Consider the following 12,186-nt stretch of genomic DNA (forward strand, 5'->3'; position numbering starts at 1 on the left):
TTTAAGAATTTTGTAGAAGGAGCCTTTTTTCTGGACTGAGGTGGTCAGTGAAGATTTCCTTAAGAAACAGTACCTGTGTCATAAGTGGAAGATTAAATGAGACAATGCATGGGAATGCAAATGTGAGCAGAAATAAATAATAATTAATTCATCAATTTATAGCTCTTCCTTCTCATTTTGAGAGCAGCAAATTAGAATGCGTGCAGGACTAGGACAGAAAACCTGAGCTCTAGCCAGGACTCTGCCTCCACCGGCTATATGATCGTGAATAAGCTATCAAAGGTAAACCCTGGTGGCATAGTGGTTAAGTGCTACGGCTGCTAACCAATGGGTCAGCAGTTCCAATCTGCCAGGAGCTCCTTGAAAACTGTATGGGGGCAGTTCTACTCTGTCCTATAGGGTCGCTATGAGTCGGAGTTGACTCGACGGCACTGGGTTTGTTTTTTTTTTTCAAGCTATCGAATCTTCCTGGGCCTCAGTTCCTTCACCATAAAATGGGTATGATAATATCTATCCAGCTTGTCTCACAGGCTTCTTGTGAAGATCTGATGAGAGAATGTGAGTGAAATGCTTCATAAACCCTAGCAGGGTAAACGAAGCATTTCCTGTTACTCTCTGTAGACTAGAAAGTTTTCATCTGAGCGACCGTCTCCCTGGCACCTTGAAAGAGGTAATATGCCCACGAGCATGCTTTAAATGATATCGGAAGAGTAACGGACTGTCCTGGCAGGCCTGGCTGCTAATTTAACATTTCTATGGTGCTTTAATTTACAAGTATTTTATTATCACTATTATTAGTAAGCCAGCTAAGAGTTTTGTCAGGCAGGTTATTACTGCAGCCCATATTTTACTGATGAAGGAGGAGGGCCACGGAGAGTTGGAGCAGTTTTTTCAGGTTCACTGAGCAGGGCAAAGATTAGGGTCCTTAATTGTGTGATCCTAACCCACTGACTTGCACTCAGCTACTGCATTGTCAGGCTTTGTCAGCTTACATACAGAGTCATGTACTCCTGGTGACAGACCCATCCACCCATCTTCACAAATCCACCAGTGACTTGTTAACAGTGTGGACGTGCGGTGGTTTGGATGACTCTCAAAGGCAGCCTCTTCCCTTTTCTCCCCCATCACCCACCACCTCTCCCTCAGCCTCTGTTTGTTTTTATTGAACTAGCTGGCTTTTCAGAAATGGCTTTGTCTTTCCTTAAGTCTACAAACAGGGATACAGAAACTCAGATTTGTAAGAACTACAAAAGCCTAGAAGGGTTAGCCATCTCCCATCTGTCAATTTTTCATACTATGGTGGCTTTAGTGTTGCTGTGATGCTGGAACCTATACCACCTGTATTTCAAATATTAGTAGGGTCACCCATGGTGGGCAGGTTTCAGCAGAGCTTCCAGATCAAGACAGATTAGGAAGAAAGGATTGGTACCGACTTCTGAAAATCCGCCAATGACAGCCTTATGGATCACAATAGAACACTGTCCAATATAGTGCTGAAAGATGAGCAAATATAGCAATGGGCAAGAAGATGGCACAGGGCTGGACATTTTGTTTAGTTATATGTAAGGTCGCTGTGAGTAGGACCTGATTCCCTGGCAACTAACAATAACGACAAAAAAAAAAAAAAGGGTTAGAAAGGATAATCCGTTCTTCTGTTCTTATCATTTATTGTATTCTACAGGGTTACACATGGTGCAATTTTAAAGTTCAACAATCAGCATGTATACCTAAGTACCAAGGCTGTTTACATTGCTAATATTTAAATTAGTAAGTTCTCCTTTTATTTTTTTCTTCAAATAGGATTCCTAAACTAGGTTTTCTAGTGGTAGGGGAGTGAGAGGTGAATATTAGGGAATGGTAATTATGTGGAGAAGACCCTCAAAGAGATAAATTGACACAGTGACTCCAGCAATGGGCTCAAACGTAGCAACGATTGGGAGGATGGCGCAGGACCAGGCAGTGTTTCGTTCTGTTGTACATAAGGTCACTATGGTTTGGAACCGACCTGATAGCACCTGACAACAACCGCAACAAGAAGCCCCATCTGAGGGTCTGAAAAAAAGCAGCAGAAGATATGTGAACACTGGGATGACACATTTATCTATATATTACCTGTAAACACGTTTTTTGTTAAATTCTTGGGTTACTTCAATTGATCTTACCAGATACTTACTAGACTGAGGCTATTGTTGGTAATAAATGCAGTGCCAGATGAAGAATCAATGAAAGAAAAGTAACTCTAATTCTTATTATGTCAACCTTGGAATGAGAAAATGACATAAATGTGAAGGAAAACAGCATGAATAATATATTTACATATTTTCTCATGTTTTGTGGTGAAGTCAGTATAAGGCTGTTTAATACTCCCGGTGAAATTAAGTGCTAATTTTTTTAACTTTCTACCCACTTTGTGTGTTCATGTTCTGGAGCCCTAGTGGCACAGTGGTTAAGAACTTGGCTGCTAACCAAAGGTCAGCAGTTTGAATCCACCAGACGTTCCTTGGAAACACTATGGGGCAGTTCTACTTTATCCTATAAGGTCAGTATGAGTCAAAAAACGGACTCAATGGCAACAGGTTTGGTTTTTGGGTTTGCGTGTCCACAGTCTCGTGGAACTTTCTTGCTGTAAAAGCATACAGCCCAGTTCCATTACTTTGCCTGCAGGGTGAGGCTAGTTATGTGCAATATAGCGCTGTTGTCCAGACTGAATTATAACAGGCTATCTATTAAATTTTTTTTTTTTTTTTTTTATCTATTGGGTTATTTTTGCTTTGCTGTTTTTTTTACCAGGAAAATACTTGGATGTTTATTGATCTCAAACCTCATTTGGTTTTAGCATGTTAAATTGTGATTGTGCATAGGATAAAGGTTTTACTCATGCCGCTTGTACGGGACCCTGTCTTATAGGGTCACTGTGAGCCGGAATCGACTCACCGGCAACGGGTTTGGTTTTTTTTTTCATTTTATACCTTGATTGGGGCCCTGGTGGCACAGTGGTTAAGTGTTTGGCTGCTCACCAAAATGTCAGCATTGTCATCTACTAGCTGGTCCTTGAAAACAGTATGGGGCAGTTCTACTCTTGTCCTATACTCTAGGGTCGCTATGAGTTGGAATCAACATGAAGGCAATGGGTTTGATTTTTACACCTTGATTTAGTTAAATCTGAATTTATCAAAAGCTTCAAGATGTTTTTTTATTAAAAACATGTTCATTAAAACTGTATTTGTTAATGTACCTTAAGCCTATTTTGTGGCTTATCATGAAGATGAACGATTTTATACAGCTTAAACTAAAAATAAAATTTTATTTTTTTTAAACTATAGAAACAATAGGAATAAAAATGTATACGTCAAATCTGAAGTCAACAAACATCATCATGGCAAAAATCTTCAAGTCCCTCTTGGACCATTTTTTTCCAAACAGTATTCAATTACATAAAATTTCCTTTAAGACGAATTGGGGTTTGACATATATTAAGAAGATAAAGTGTGGTAGGTATTACATGAGCAACATCAGGATATCTGATTAAAATGTATTTCCAGAAAATCACTTTATCCTTCATTACTTATAAATGTTACAGTTAGGAGGAGTGTTAAGATGCCACAGATAACACTGTTCAAGAATACATCTCCAAAGGATTGTAATAACTTTATAACTTTGCCATAAAGTCTGTCTTATTTAGATCAGGTAGAGTTTATTACTCAAAAATGATTGTAAATGACCTTTGGTAGGCCATAAGACAAGATAGTGAGAGTGACAATCATAATGTTTTATTAAAACGAATCTGCTCTTACGGGTGGCCAGTGAACATAAAACCCCTCATTCTAAAAGGATAGAATATAGACATGAAGAAGCGGGGGAGGGGGGTAGCACTGGGTTCTGAGGGCAAAGACTTGTACATTCTTTCCCGCCTGGGTCTTTCCTTCATTATTTGGTCCATGTGGTACTTTTGCAGAGTCCTGATATGATGATGGACATGAATCTTTCCCTTCAGCTGTTTAGCTGTTTTTCTCATTCTAACAAAAGAGTTTCATGGTGAGTTAGGGTAGTTGTGATAATTAAGATTTTTTGGTGCTAAGTTTGAAATGGGAATCTGTTGACGAAAATGCACTTCCACAGGCAGGTTGTAAAAATACCAGCTCCCATATGACAGCCACCACTCATCTGACAATTTGTTATACTGCGTAGTTTGTGTGTTGCTATGATCCTGGAAGCTAGGCCACCAATATTTCAAATACCAGCAGAGTCACCCATGATGGACAGGTTTTAGCAGAGGTTCCAGACCAAGACAGACTAGGAAGAAAGGCCTGGCCATCTACATCTGAAAATTAGCCAGTGAAACCCCTACATATCACAGAATATTGTCAAAGACTTCAACTGACTTTGGTTGTGTCATCAGGACAGACTGATCACTGGAAAAGGATACCATGTTTGGTAAAATGGAGGGCCAGTGAAGGTGAGGTAAACCTTCAATAAGATGGACAGATACAGTGGCCACGACAATGGACTCAAGCATATCAATGATCATGAAGATGGTGCAGGACTGGGCAATGCTTTGTTCTGTTATACATGGGGTCCCATGAGTGAGAGCTGACTCAATAGCAAGTAGCAACATTATGTAACAGAGGATCTGTTTGGTTTGAAATTTTTAGTCAAATTTCAGTATTAGAGGAAAAGATGATGGTGCTTTTGTCTATTTTAATGTTATTATGGCTAGGCAGCCAGGAATGCCAAAATCTTGTCCTGTTACTCATTCCCACCTCCCTAACTTCTTTACATGGCTCCCAGGTTCTGTATAGGAAGAAAACCAGAATGGAAATCAAAGTACAACTTTATTTACAGCTGAACAAGCAAATGTTCCAAACGAAAGCTTGATAGGAGTACATGGCTTCTTCTCCCTCTTTCCTCCTTTCTGTCATTAATCTTGGGATCGGTAAGTTCAGTTTTTCATGTGGGTGATGGAGAGAGAGAGAGACAGAGAGAAAAGTGAGAGAGAGAAGAAAGGCAGAGAGAGGCAGAGAGAGAGAGACAGGGCCATTCTCCAAGTTAGGGCTGTGTGTGCCACCTGTATGTCCATCTGCTCATCTATGTGGGTGTGGGCGTGTGTGTGTGTGTTGCTGGAGGGTGATGGAAATATTGACCTAGACGATGATGGATCTTGCTGAACAAAGACTGTTGTGGGTCTGTCTCAAAAAGTAAAACTCAATCAACAGGCAAGAGAGCCTGACTTCCTCTTTCCATCTTTGTTAACAGATTCTCAGCACTTACCAGCTGACTCTGAGCATCTAACATAAACGACAACACAGTCCTTCAGAACCCAACTTTTCCTGCATTAGGTCCAGAATCAGGATTCATTTCTAGTTCCAGGCTCTAACCCTAATTACCACCACAGAGTATGCAAGTACACTATTCGGTGAAGTAGAGCCTTGATCTCAGAGAGACTAATCATGATTAACTAGACAATTGCAGAACCCAGATACACTGTGCATGGCTTTTGGCTACAAACTCTACTTCTTAACTGTGGGTATTTTAAGAGAAAAGCCATAGAGACACTGACATAGCTCACCTCAAATTCTTTTTGGACAAGGTGCTGAGATGTAAAAAAGATGATTTACTGCTGGAATCCCTGAATAGAGCAAATGGTTAAGCATTGGGCTATTAACAAAAAAGTTGCCAGTTCGAACCCACCCAGAGGCGCATTGGAAGAAACTCCTGATGATGGACCGCCTACTCGGTAACAAATGACATTTCTGTGAGTTGGAATCCACCGCCATGAACGCCCTGTGGAAGGCAGTTCTGCTCTGAAACACGTGAGGTTGCCCTGGGTCAGAGCTGACTCAATAGCAACTGATTTTACTGGTTTATTGTTTGAGTAAATGAACAGAACACACACTCACAGGACCCATCCTTACTTCTTCTCCTTGGCAATTCCATTGATGTTGAAGCTACTGTTGTGAGCATAACCTCCCACCATGAAAATTAATTGAATATTTATGGAACAGAAGGCAGTAGAGACAGCTTGCATCAGAGGGTTGTTGTTGTTGTTGTTAGGTGCTGTCCAGTCGGTTCCGACTAAACACTGCCTGCTCCTGCGCCATCCTTACAATCGTTGTTATGCTTGGGCTCATTGTTGCAGCCACTGCGTCAATCCACCTCATTGAGGGTCTTCCTCTTTTCCGCTGACCCTGTACTCTGCCAAGCATGATGTCCTTCTCCAGGGACTGATCCCTCCTGACAACATGTCCAAAGTATGTAAGACGCAGTCTCGCCATCCTTGCTTCTAAGGAGCATTCTGGCTGTACTTCTTCCAAGACAGATTTGTTCGTTCTTTTGGCGGTCCATGGCATATTCAATATTCTTCGCCAACACCACAATTCAAAGGCGTCAACTCTTCTTCAGTCATCCTTATTCATTGTCCAGCTTTCACATGCATATGATGCGAATGAAAATACCATGGCTTGGGTCAGGCGCACCTTAGTCTTCAGGGTGACATCTTTGCTCTTCAACACTTTGAAGAGGTCCTTTGCAGCAGATTTGCCCAATGCAATGCGTCTTTTAATTTCCTGACTGCTGCTTCCATAGCTGTTGATTGTGGATCCAAGTAAAATAAAATCCTTGACGCCTTCAATCTTTTCTCCGTTTATCATGATGTTGCTCATTGGTCCATTTGTGAGGATTTTTGTTTTCTTTATGTTGAGGTGCAATCCATACTGAAGGCTGTGGTCTTTGATCTTCATTAGTAAGTGCTTCAAGTCCTCTTCACTTTCAGCAAGCAAGGTTGTATCATCTGCATAACGCAGGTTGTTAATGAGTCTTCCTCCAGTCCTGATGCCCCGTTCTTCTTCATATAGTCCAGCTTCTCGTGTTATTTGTTCAGCATACAGATTAAATAGGTATGGTGAAAGGATACAACCCTGATGCACACCTTTCCTGACTTTAAACCAATCAGTATCCCCTTGTTCTGTCCAAACAACTGCCTCTTGATCTATGTAAAGGTTCCTCATGAGCACAATTAAGTATCCTGGAATTCCCATTGTTCGCACTGTTATCCATAGTTTGTTATGATCCACACAGTCGAACGCCTTTGCATAGTCAATAAAACACAGGTAAACATCCTTCTGGTATTCTCTGCTTTCAGCCAGGATCCATCTGACATCAACAATCATATCCCTGGTTCCACGTCCCCTTCTGAAACCAGCCTGAATTTTTGGCAGTTCCCTGTAGATACACTGCCGCAGCCATTTTTGAATGATCTTCAGCAAAATTTTGCTTGCGTGTGATATTAATGATATTGTTTTATAATTTCCATATTTGGTTGGATCACCTTTCTTGGGAAGGGGCATAAATATGGATCTCTTCCAGTCAGTTGGCCAGGAAGCTGTCTTCCATATTTCTTGGCATAGACGAGTTAGCACCTCCAGCGCTGCATCTGTTTGTTGAAACATCTCAATTGATATTCCATCAATTCCTGGACCCTTGTTTTTCGCCAATGCCTTCAGAGCAGCTTGGACTTCTTCCTTCAGTAGCATCGATTCCTGATCATATGCCACCTCTTGAAATGGTTGAACGCTAATTCTTTGTTGGTATAGTGACTCTGTGTATTCCTTCCGTCTTCTTTTGATGCTTCCTGTGTCATTTAATATTTTTCCGATGGAATCCTTCACTATTGGCACTCGGGGCTTGAATTCTTTCTTCTGTTCTTTCAGCTAGAGAAACGCCAAGCATGTTCTTCCCTTTTGGTTTTCCATGTCCAGCTCTTTGCACATGTCATTATAATACTTTACTTTGTCTTCTCGAGCTGCCCTTTGAAATCTTCTGTTCAGTTCTTTTACTTCATCAATTCTTCCTTTTGTTTTAGCTGCTTGACATTCAAGAGCAAGCTTCAGAGTCTCCTCTGACATCCATCTTGATCTTTTCTTTCTTTCCTGTCTGTTCAGTGACCTCTTGCTTTCTTCATGGATGATATCCTTGATGTCATTCCACAGCTCGTCTGGTCTGCAGTCACTAGTGTTCAATGCATCAAATCTGTTCTTCAGATGGTCTCTAAATTCAGGTGGGATATACTCAAGGTCATATTTTGGCTCTCGTGGACTTGCTCTAATTTTCTTCAGTTTCAGCTTGAACTTGCATATGAGCAATTGATGGTCTGATCCACAGTTGGCCCCTGGCCTTGTTCTGAATGATGATATTGAGCTTTTCCATCGTCTCTTTCCACAGATGTAGTCAATTTGATTTATGTGTGTTCCATCTGGCGAGGTCCATGTGTATAGTCGCCGTTTATGTTGGTGAAAGAAGGTATTTGCAATGAAGAAGTCGCTGGTCTTGCAAAATTCTATCATTTGATCTCTGGCATTGTTTCTATCACCAAGGCCATATTCTCCAACTACTGATCCTTCTTTGTTCCCAACTTTTGCATTCCAATCGCCAGCAATTATCAGTGTACCTTGATTGCATGTTCGATCAATTTCAGAGTGCAGCAGCTGATAAAAATCTTCTATTTCTTCATCTTTGGCCCTAGTGGTTGGTGCTTAAATTTGAATAATAGTCGTAGTAACTGGTCTTCCTTGCAGGCGTATGGATATTATCCTATCACTGACAGCGTTATACTTCAGGATAGATCTTGAAACATTCTTTTTGACAATGAATGCAACACCATTCCTCTTCGAGTTGTCATTCCCAGCATAGTAGACTGTATGAATAGCAGCGGAACATTGTCTGATATAGTGCTGGAAGATGAGCCCCTCAGGTTGGAAGGCACTGAAAAGATGACTGGGGAAGACCTGCCTCCTCAAAGTAGAGTCGACCTTAATGACGTGGATGGAGTAAAGCTTTCGGGACTGTCATTTGCTGATGCGGCACGGCTCAAAATGAGAAGAAACAGCTGCAAACATCCATTAATAATTGGAATCTGGAATGTACAAAGTATGAATTTAGGAAAATCGGAAATCATCAAAAATGAAATGGAATGCATAAATATCAATATCCTTGGCATTAGTGAGCTGAAATGGGCTGGTATTGGCCATTTTGAATAGGACAATCATACAGTCTACTCTGCTGGGAATGACAGCTTGCAGAGGAATGGCGTTGCATTCATTGTCATCAGAGGGTAGACTGATAATATTGTGCCCACTTATTGCCTGCTTCCTTTGTGCGTGTAATTATGCCCCTGCTTTACATACATTGTTGTTTCATCCTTGCCACTTTTATAATATGAGGAAACAAGATTAAGAGGATAAGCAGTTTGTCCAAAGTCCCTCTCTGTCTATAATTTTCTCACTATACACCTAGATTTGGTGAGCATACACTAAGATTGTGTTGGGGTCTTAGATTTATTTTTAGTCGTAAATCTATGGACTGTTTATCTCTTCATTAGTCATCAAAACAAAAGGAGTCAAAAGTTTTTAGAAGGAGATTATACTAACATATTGGCGTTGACAGGATCAAAGTATTGTATTTTTTAAAAATCAGATTTACTCATCCACTAAAAGAATTTCTGACAAATAGAACATAAGTGGCTTTTAGCATTTATAGGAATTTCCACTTTCTCATCTGTCTTAGTTTTCTAGTGCTACTGTAAGAGAAATACCACAAGTGGATAGCCTTAACAAACAGAAATTTATTTTCTCACAGTCGAGGAAGTTAGAGGTCTAAATGCAGGGCGCCAGCTCCAGGGGAAGGTTTTCTCTCTCTGTTGGCTTTGTGGGGAAAGTCCTTGTCATCTGTGTTCCCCTGGGTCTAGGAGTTTCTCAGTGCAGGGACCTTCGGGTCTAAAGGATGTTCTCCACCCACAGCTCTTCTTTCTTGGTGGTAGGAGGTCTCTCCTTTCTGCTTGCTTCTCTCTTTTAGATCTCAAAAGAGATTGACTCAAGATTCCACCTAATCCTGTAGATTGCGTTCTGCCTCATTAATGTACCTGCCTCTAATCCTGCCCCATTAACATCATAGAGGTTAGGATTTACAACATGTAGTATAATTAAGTTAGATCACAAAATGGAAGACAACCACACAATGCTGGGAATCATGGGATAACCAAGCCGACACATATTTTTGAGGGACGCAATTCAATCCATGACATCATTCATCTTTCTAGATGGTCAAGCAAAATAGAATTTTGGATAATATACCTGAATACCTTGGAGGCCTTGCTCTGCAGTTCTTCTATATATGAAAAACTGGCTTTTAGTCTATTTCACTTGGAAACTAGTCCGTATTGACAAGGCAATGTAGGAGAACTCAGGCAATTAGTGAATAAGCGGAAATATTGAGCTTTAGCTTTCACTCTTCAGGGCTGATTTTATGACCTGTATTGATAAGATGATCACTTTGGATCCCTTAGTTCATTTGGCCAGCAGACACGTGATCTCACAGTGTTAAATAACTCTTCTTACCAGCTCAGCCCCTTAAAGCTAATTAAAATTTCGGCTTGATCACTGTTGGAACGCTTGGGGGTAGCCCGTGGCTGAACATATAGTTGTTTATATTAAATCTAAGTCTATGTCATCTGGAGTCAGTTGGGCATGTGGTGTAATAGATACTCTTGCCAGAACATTTTCTAATTTACTCATAGGTACATTCAGCTACCCAGTTCTCTATCTTGGTAATAAGTGGATTCAAGCATGCAATTCAAGAATGTGAGAGTATGTCCCTCTCCCATTGATCCAGATCACTTCAACCAGAATGATTTTTAAGCATGCCAAAGCTATTGATAAAACAAACAAAAAACAGATTCTCGTTGGTTTGTCCCACTGTGGCATTGCCTGTTGGAACAGACCCAGGGAAATATCTCAGTGTTACTGACAGGATCCTATTGCATATTCACACTCAACGAAAGGTATATTTATTGCAAAGAAGAAACTTGTCTAAAATTCCTTGGAATTCTGTCAGTCGTTACTGGACTATTGCTCTTATAAAGAATTTCATATTTTGAAATTCATTGAATGTAAACGCTCTTAAATTATGACTTTATTCAAATTCAGATGGAGACTAAATTGGAATATTTAGAGAAAATATTTGCTGGAAAATTCATGGCATAAATATAATTATAAAAAAACTTAAGGAAATACATTTTTGAGAACTCCAAATCTTGCTAAAATAGATATGCCAATTCCAATACTTTTCTGAATTGATTTGAGTGGCCCTCTTGAGGAATTCCATTAAGCTACATTTTGTTGGCTGAATCCGAGTCATGAAAATAATAAAATCATTGCTTTTAAATGTCCTATAATTAGAATATTCTCTGATTCAAACTAACCTTTATTATAACTGGTCTGAATGAATGAGGATTCTATAGTATTATTAAAACAAAAACCAAATCCACTGCCGTGGAGTCAATTCCAACTCACAGTGACTCTATAGGACAGAGTAGAACAGCCCCCTAGGGTTTCCAAGACTGTAAATCTTTATGGAAGCAGACTGCCACATTTTTCTCCTGCGTAGAGGCTGGTGGGTTCGAACCACTGACCTTGTGGGTAGCAGCTGAATGCTTCAGCCACTGCGCCAACCAGAAGTCCTTATAGTATTATTAGCCACTATCAATTTAATATAAAATAATGTAAAATTACTTTACACTGTCCTTTAATAATACCATAGTTGGGAATATCAGACCAATAGGAGAAAAAATTTTGCTTAAGAAGTGAACATCCTCTGGCTGTGTAACGGGTGCCTTCTGTTTCCTTTTTTGTTTCTGTTTTTTAGTTGATGACTTATCTGTCACTTGACCTTTTTTATCATTGAGGAAAATGAAACATAGACAAACATAGAACTCAAACGCAACTCTGAAATCAAATAAGGTAACAGCGTATTATTAAATGTAGAACAGACTAAACACTTCTTAAAAGAAGAATCTGGTTTCAGGCTTCAGCTTTGTGCTTGTCATTAAGCTTTACTTTGGAGTAATCATACTTGCTGAGGCTGAAGCCTTTGATACTAGGCAGACTAGGGCTTGATTGGAAAATTTTGAAAGTTGCTTTTTTTTTTTTTTTTTTTAAATAGTGCTAGCCTTATACTTGTTGTCCTGCCCAGCTGGTAGTGTGATGCAGAATTTCCTATCATACAACTGATGGGTGAATTCCTAAATCATGATGCCAGGTTTGTGGATACACAAGTAGGGGCTCAGCATAGCAAGAATCCTTTACATAGCTACTTAAAATTTTAAAAATCCCTCCTTTTTTCAAGAAACTCTTCCAG

The 12,186-nt window shown here is 40.0% G+C and overlaps 1 protein-coding gene across 6 annotated transcripts in view; it reads left to right on the forward strand.

Moving 5' to 3' along the window:
* The window catches only part of CREB5 (cAMP responsive element binding protein 5), a 471,478-nt gene that overhangs the window by 89,420 nt on the left and 369,872 nt on the right, over positions 1–12,186 (forward strand). The window contains exons 1-2 of one of the 6 annotated variants that reach the window (XM_049894549.1): positions 1,689–1,767; positions 2,430–2,539. The exons of the other annotated variants lie outside the window; for them this stretch is intronic. The gene's annotated coding sequence lies outside the window, so the exon portion shown is untranslated. Of the gene's footprint in view, positions 1–1,688; positions 1,768–2,429; positions 2,540–12,186 lie in introns of those variants that run through there. 6 annotated transcript variants of the gene reach the window in all.

This window comes from Elephas maximus, chromosome 8 (assembly GCF_024166365.1).
Source record: "Elephas maximus indicus isolate mEleMax1 chromosome 8, mEleMax1 primary haplotype, whole genome shotgun sequence".
NCBI lineage: Eukaryota > Metazoa > Chordata > Mammalia > Proboscidea > Elephantidae > Elephas > Elephas maximus.